Source organism: Chlorocebus sabaeus, chromosome 7 (genome assembly GCF_047675955.1).
Source record: "Chlorocebus sabaeus isolate Y175 chromosome 7, mChlSab1.0.hap1, whole genome shotgun sequence".
Taxonomy (NCBI): Eukaryota; Metazoa; Chordata; class Mammalia; order Primates; family Cercopithecidae; genus Chlorocebus; species Chlorocebus sabaeus.
This window is the reverse complement of record NC_132910.1, coordinates 71047673-71055205: the sequence shown is the minus strand read 5'-3', so window position 1 is coordinate 71055205 and position 7533 is coordinate 71047673. Positions and strand designations below refer to the sequence as shown.

Below are 7533 nucleotides of genomic sequence, written 5' to 3'. Positions count from 1 at the left end.
TTTTTTATACCCAAGCCAATGATTTCAGATTTTTAATAAGATCATTTAATCCATTTACATTATTGTTACTATAATGTATTTGGAGTTACATGAATCATCTTGGTTCATGCTTTTGTTTCATCAAAGACTTTTCCTGGCTTCTTTTTTTCCCTCTAATTTTTGTTAGATTGGTAAACTAAGGGTTACTCTTTTCCTTATCAATTTTTATTTATATATATATTACAATTTCTTTGTCATCTTTTTGAATATGTTGTTCCAACATTCCTCTATTATCCTTTGCTGGTATCCTATTAAACTATTAAATAAGGTTCTCACGGACTCTCCAGATCTCAGTTCTTTCTTCCATTTTCTTAACTCTTTCCTTACTTTTGCTGATTCTATAGTAATCCTTTCAGTTTTGAGTGTTTTTAGATGCCTATATATTTTCTAGGATTAGTAACTATTTTTCTATTCATATAATTTGTTTTTTGTTTTTTGTTTTTTTAAATAGAGAACATTCCTTCCTTTGCCTCTCTGAGGACTTTAAACACTTATTTTAAACTCATTTTAGGGTTGCTCCATTTTAACATTTTATCTGGAATTAATTCATCTCCTGAGCAGTTATTTTTAGGCCAGCTATCTTCACATCTCTCATTTTGTTATTTTCGTTTGTTCACTCTTCTCAAGTGGGAAATTTTTTAAAACTCCCCCTCTCTGTGCTCTTACCCTTTCCATCTAATGCTTTTCAGCTGCTCCCATCTGCCCCACTGAAGCTACTGTCTCAAGAAAGGTTTTTATATGAGTAGCTTAGAGTTTCATTCAGCACAAATGTTGGGATGTCATGGAGTCAGTCCCAGTGCTTCAAGGCTTAGTCTGCTTCTTGCCTCATAATTCGTTCCCTAGGTAGTACTTTTGGTCTTTTTGGCCTCCTTTCACATTTGTTGATAACATCTTAGGATATTCTGGGCTATATTTAGTAGATCAGACCTATGTGCCGGGTAGCCACAGCTTCTGAATTGCAGTTATTGCATCTCTGTGATTGAACCATGTCTTTTTATGTTCCGTATTATGCTGATTTGACATACAGGGCTTCCTGAGCTTGGAGTGACTGCTCCTCCTAGGATTAGCCAATTCCTAGAGATAATATGCAACTCTCCCTTGAGCACAACTTTCAAATGCAAACCAACCAATCCAGAGCCCATAACTCAGCCACCTCCTTTATCAGGCCCTTGTACTTCAGGTCACTATCCCCCTGTCCTAATACCCCAGGGCCAGATATCAGACAACTAGAGAGAGTGCCTATGCCCCAGAGTCTTCTAAAACTATTCAAATTAGCCAATTCTAACCCATTTACACTATCTGGCCCATAATTTCCAAAGGAAACCGCAGTAAAGACTTCTACCCCCATGTTCTCCCACTCCCTCTGCCTTCTGACCAATCCCCTTGCATGCTCGCCAGCCCCGTTTCTAGGGATCTATGAGTATAACAAACTTCCGTCTTCATGACAGCCATTTCTGAGCATGTGTGTCTTACTATACCTAATTAAGGCAAATCCCAGGTATCATTAAAACAGTGATATACTACTTGAATGACAGCAAAATAAAGTGATTTGTAGCACTGGAAAACATGTCTCTGTGCTAGCTTAGTTCTAGTCAATTTAACATCATAATTGTTACAAAGTTTTGAGTTTTGGGGAATATATGATTTTATAATATTATGAACGCAATAGTTTGAATCAGTATGGGATTGTTTAAAAATGTACTTGCATGAATGGTTTAAATATGAGGCCTATGGGAGAAAATAACCCAAGATACTTTTCAGATTTTTTTTAAAAAAAGAAATTGCCGTCTCACTACCTCCTGTATCAAGCAAAATTTCACTTTATATTTAATTTTAAATGCCCAATGTAGCAAGGACAGTTCTAAATGCTGGATGTACAGAGAAGATCAAACCCTTCAGGTGTTCTGCCCACAATAAGGCTTCTCAATCAATCTAAATTTATCTCAGCTACTTACAACCCAGGCTCTTCATTCTATACTGCTTAGTACCCAGGTTCTTCATTCTACACTGGTCAGTTTCCCAAAATCAATTTCAGTCATTTCTTCTCCAGCACTTCTGCCCATACTGTTGCCGCTCCCAAATGATTCCTCCTCATGTCCTCTTTTCCTGTTACCTTCCCTTTGAAATCCGTCTCGATTTGTTCAGTCACATTGTTGCCCCTCTCTTTTGCATCTCTATAGTCTTATGACTTTTTACACATAATATCTATGAAATTTGGTTTTTAAAGCATGCATTTTTAAAAAATTAAAAATTTCTGAAATTGAAGTACGTCTCCCTCTCTACCTCCATGTACATGGGTTTGTATGTGTGTTTGTGTATACACACATATGTATTCACACACACACAGGTTTTTTAGTGGTTCTCTTTGCTTCAAATATTTTAAAATAAATAACACACCTTATAGGTGTTATTCTTATAATCCATGCATTCTAGGAGTTGAGGAAATAGGGAACCTTGACTTTTCGATGATCTTTGGATGGTTTTCCTGGAACTCCAGGAGCAGGGCTTCAGCGGTGGAAAATTGAGATAAACTAGTGGGGGCCTGCTCTGGTCATTCCTATAACCTCGAACAATCAGCTTAACTTTTGGGGTAATTTTTATTTTATTATTTTATTTCCAGATCTAAACAAAAGGTTTGGGAACCTGGAAATATTGACATAAATGCTTAATATTTTAGCTTTGTCTCTCTCATTAGATTACAGCTTCCGCACCCAAAGGGCCTGGCACAGTTATGACTAGATAATTGAGTCAGCTTGTTCCTGATTGGTTTGTGTGCAAACATGCAGACTACATCTACAGTGATCATTTCTCTTAATTTTTCAAACAACTAGTTGCTACTCTCTAAATGTTAGTTCCTTTCTGTGTTCTATTTTCTTAAAAAAAATGATGTTTTGGGCCTCCCAGAATGAATGTGAATTACAGTTCTATTATGTCTTTATAGATAGCAAGTTTTAGGTTTCTTTCCAAAGTACACAAATGGATTTTAATGATATTTGTAAATGACTATAATTTAAGATCACAAGGTATTATCTTTGAGATAACATTAGAACTTGGCAGGAAAGAAAACTTTTATTTAGAAACTTGGCTTCTAAACAGAATTCTGCTGCTGTTAAGATTTCACGTTAGACATTTAGTTGAAATGCAAAATATAAATGTTGGAGAACTGGAAGTAGATGAGTTTGAAAGGACTATTCAATGAGTGAATTTACGATTTAAACTATTGTCCACTTCTCCACTTCATTTTGTTGGATTATAAAAATAAGTGAAGAAAATGTCTTTTCTTATAACAATCACAGCAGACCTGCATTAGGGTTCTCCAGAGAAACAGAATCAACAGAATATACATACACACACACATATATGTATATACACTATACATACATATATATACACACATACATATATATACACACACATACATATATATATAGTGGGGGAATGTGTGTGCATGTGTGTGTGTGTATATGTGTATATATATGTATATACACATAGATGGAGATACATGTATATATATCCATTATATATCTATCCATTATATCTATCCATTATATATCTATCCATTATATCTATCCATTATATATCTATCCATTATATATCTATCTATTGTATATATTCATTATATATATATATATGGAGAGAGAGAGAAAGAGAAAGGTTTATTGTAAGGAATAGGCTCACTAAATTGTAGGGACTGAGTAGTACAAAATTTGTAAGGCAAGCTAGCAGGTTAGAAATTCAAGTAAGAGTTGATCATACAGCGTGGAGTCCAAATTTCATAGATAGGTAAGAAACTCAGATAAGGTTTTATGTTCCAGTCTTTAGGCCAAATGTCTTCTTCTTTGGAAAACATGTCTTTGCTCTTCAGGCCTTCACCTGATTGGATGAGGCCCATTCACATTATGGAGGATAATATGCTTTACTTAATATCTACTCATTTAAATGTTACTGTCACCTAAAAGTTATCTTCATGGCAACATTTAGACTGGTGTTTGCTAAAGCAACTGGGCACTGTGGCCTGGTCAAGTTGACACATTAAATTTACTATCACAGTGTCTTATTGTTTGTTAGGCTCCTTTTTCTGACATCGTCTTCTCAATCAGCTCTGCTCAGTTTCAGCTTACTCCATGAAATAAAATACAACATGTTCTCAGACATTTGTTTAAGGGGTCTCCAATTTTCTGCAGAACTGAAATCCCTGATTTGTATTTTGGAGAACTCTCCAGATGAGAGCCATTTGGAGCAAATCATAGCATAAATTCTAGGGTAGCTTTGTTTGTCAAAGGTTTGGTGAATGAGGTAATGAGCGACAGAAGAGGATAGTATTAACACAGATTTGTAATTAAACTGATGTTATTATGGATGGAGTATCCCTTGTGTCATTATTGCTGTAAGTAAATTTTCATGAACTTCTTGAGGCAGTCCATTGGTCAGATACATACATCAAGCCTAACAGAGTAATGAGTAAGGGTAGATCTGGATCTGTCCAAATTCCTACCTCTGGAATCTCAGTGGTCCTCTCGACGGATTTGTTTAGAGCAGAACTGAGGCTTTCAGCACTAAATTCAGGCTCTCAAAATGCCAATTGCCCATACAATTGTAAGTGGCCGCACAAAGTGGGCAATAAAAAAATGAAGTTGGCGGGCTATCTCGGAAACTTGGACCTGGGTTCCTCCCGGGTTCCTACCTACGGCTCCTGGGCTGTTGTTTAGTCTCTTGTGAAGATGGCTTGCGCTGCCGCGCGGTCCCCGACCGACCAGGACAGGTTTATTTGTATCTATCCTGCTTATTTAAATAATAAGACCATCGCAGAGGGAAGGCGAATCCCCATAAGTAAGGCTGTTGAAAATCCTACAGCTACAGAGATTCAAGATGTATGTTCAGCAGTTGGACTTAACGTATTTCTTGAGAAAAATAAAATGTACTCTAGAGAATGGAATCATGATGTCTGATACAGAGGCAGAGTCCGGGTCCAGCTCAAACAGGAAGATGGCACCTCTGCCTTGTGCAGTTCCCATCACGTAAGTCAGTAATGTTGTATGCAGCAGAAACGATACCTAAACTAAAAACAAGGACACAAAAAGCAGGAGGTGCTGACCAAAGTCTTCAACAAGGAGAGGGAAGTAAAAAAGGGAAAGGAAAGAAAAAGAAGTAACCTAGTATCGGCATCAAGTATGTGGTACTACTGTAAGAGACATGAATGGAGACTTCTAGTTTGTATCAGAGGGAAACAGAAGCTTTTTTTTTGCATCATTTAACTGAACTGTGAACGCTTGTGCCTCTCATCTTTATCATCGGAGTTGACAGTGAAACAAATTTACATCAGAAGCTTGCATCTCGCTTTTATGGTGTATAAAAGCATTTTTTGGTCTTTCAGTGCAGTGTTTTGGAAGAAAGAATATTTTTAAATGGACAATGGACTGTAAAATAAGTTACTTGAGATGAGTTACTTGTTTCAGATAAATTTCAATTCGATTTAAAATAAACATTTTGTCCACCTTTTAAGTTAATGAAATAAAATTTGAAACTGAAAAAAAAAATGAAGTTAACCATTGCAGCTCTTTATGAACCTTTGCATGTTGCTTGAGTTCTTTTAGAGCCATGATAATAAAAAGTTTTATTGTAATAAAACTTACACTGTAGAGTTTATTGCAATGTTTAAAAAGCAGTACATGTGCATTTACATTTGATTCTCCTTTCAAATAACATTATGGACAAAATATTGTTGTTTTACAGATATGAAACTGGGAGTTCAGAACTCAAATTTCACTTGCTAAAGAACAAATAGTAAACATTGGGGTCAGAACAAGAACTACATCATCTGGTCTGTTAAGCATTCATAATTGCTGTTCTGGAGAGCAGAAAACATTATGCTTCTGAAGTAAATTAGTGGCCAGTGGCACTGAACTACTTGTTTTAGAGGTAAAAGTTCTGACAGAAAAAAAAGAAAAAAAAAATGTGAAATCACTTTGAAAGGCTTTTATTGTAAGTTTCCAGAGAAAAAGTAAAATTTACATGAAACTACTGATTTTAAATGTAACATTAAAAAAAACTGGAAGAAGAAAGAAATGTGTTTTTTAGTTATGATAATAAAGGAAGTAATTTTCTTTTGTGCCTGGTAATTATACTGAAAACATAACTGCAACTCAAATTTAACTGCATCTTTGAAGAAGGTTTGGGGGGTAAAAGACATTCATTTGTGGATTCTGAGGATCAGTTTGATCTTTCCTTCTTCACAGAGATCAAAAGGTTCATTGTTATTTGAGAAAAGCAGGATTCAATTATGGCTGAGATGAAAGACAGTGAGAGCTGAGTAGCTGCCTTGGCAATAGTTGTTAATTGAGTATCCAACTAGAGACTCTTCTAATTGATTCTTCAAAATCTTAATTCCAATAATTATGCCATTTAGACATCAGAGGAATGCTAACAAAGCAACAAAACTCAAAATCATTGCAAATGACTAGAGTGGCTAAGTAATAAAGAAATGAGAAGAACCATTTTCCTGGCCCTCCAAAATTAGTGTGCAATGCCTCAAATCGATTCATTTATTTTCCACAGGTCAAATGATAGGTCTTTGGCATCCCAGAACTTGTTTCTCTTTATCTAAATAACTCCATCCTTTGTCTCAGGTGCAAAAGCAAATTATTCCATCTCAGTTACCCATTCTGTCATCACTTACACCCTGACCTCTGAGCGCTGCCCATTAAGGGACTCTTTTCTAAATTCAGCAATAACTTCCTGCTTCTATACAGTGTATAGAAGGTTCAGTGTAATTCAGTTTAAAAGGAGTGGCTTACTATTTCTTATATTGTAGATTTTTAGAAGTTTTGTTTAAAAAATTTGTTCAAGGAAATTAATCTGTGTAGAAATAAAAATATGGGTAATTTTTAAATTATTAGTTATTTTTCCAAAAGAATGTTAGGGGCTCTAATTATGTGAAAAAATTTTCTCAACTCTCCTAAGTCAAACCCATCAAACATAATAAAATAACTTCTAGAGATTAAACACACACACACACACACACACACACAGAGCCATGACAAAAGTAGGTGATAAACCTTCAACTGTATTTAATTTGCATGACATGAACAATTAAATGTTTTCTAAGAGAAGATCAGACATTCTACAGAAAATAACTTCAGAAGGAAGATCTTAAATTTCTTAATCCAGAAGCTTAAAATTAGGGCCATGTATTTAGATATGATTTTAACTGCCATTATTACACTCACTGTTTGTACCTGCCTGACATAAATAAGCAAGCGTATTCTTAATACAGTCTCCATTTTTTCCTGTGTACTAAATATCAATCATATAGGGGCAAGAGTCAGGATGGAAATAAGTATTTCTTGAATACCAGTCACTTTCTTTCATATCAACTGGTTTTATTTACTTCAGATCGTTTTATCACACCCGAAGTGACTTTGCTTGTTTATTGAGATGTTCGTAGTTGATTTTCCCTCAAAAGAAGCTAAAAGCAGAACTCTTCTTGATCATGTG

The 7533-nt window shown here is 35.3% G+C and overlaps 1 pseudogene; it reads left to right on the top strand.

The window, feature by feature from the left end:
* Window positions 1-4707: 4707 nt before the first annotated feature.
* On the top strand, window positions 4708-5340 carry LOC103236180 (signal recognition particle 19 kDa protein-like; annotated as a pseudogene).
* Window positions 5341-7533: the final 2193 nt, after the last annotated feature.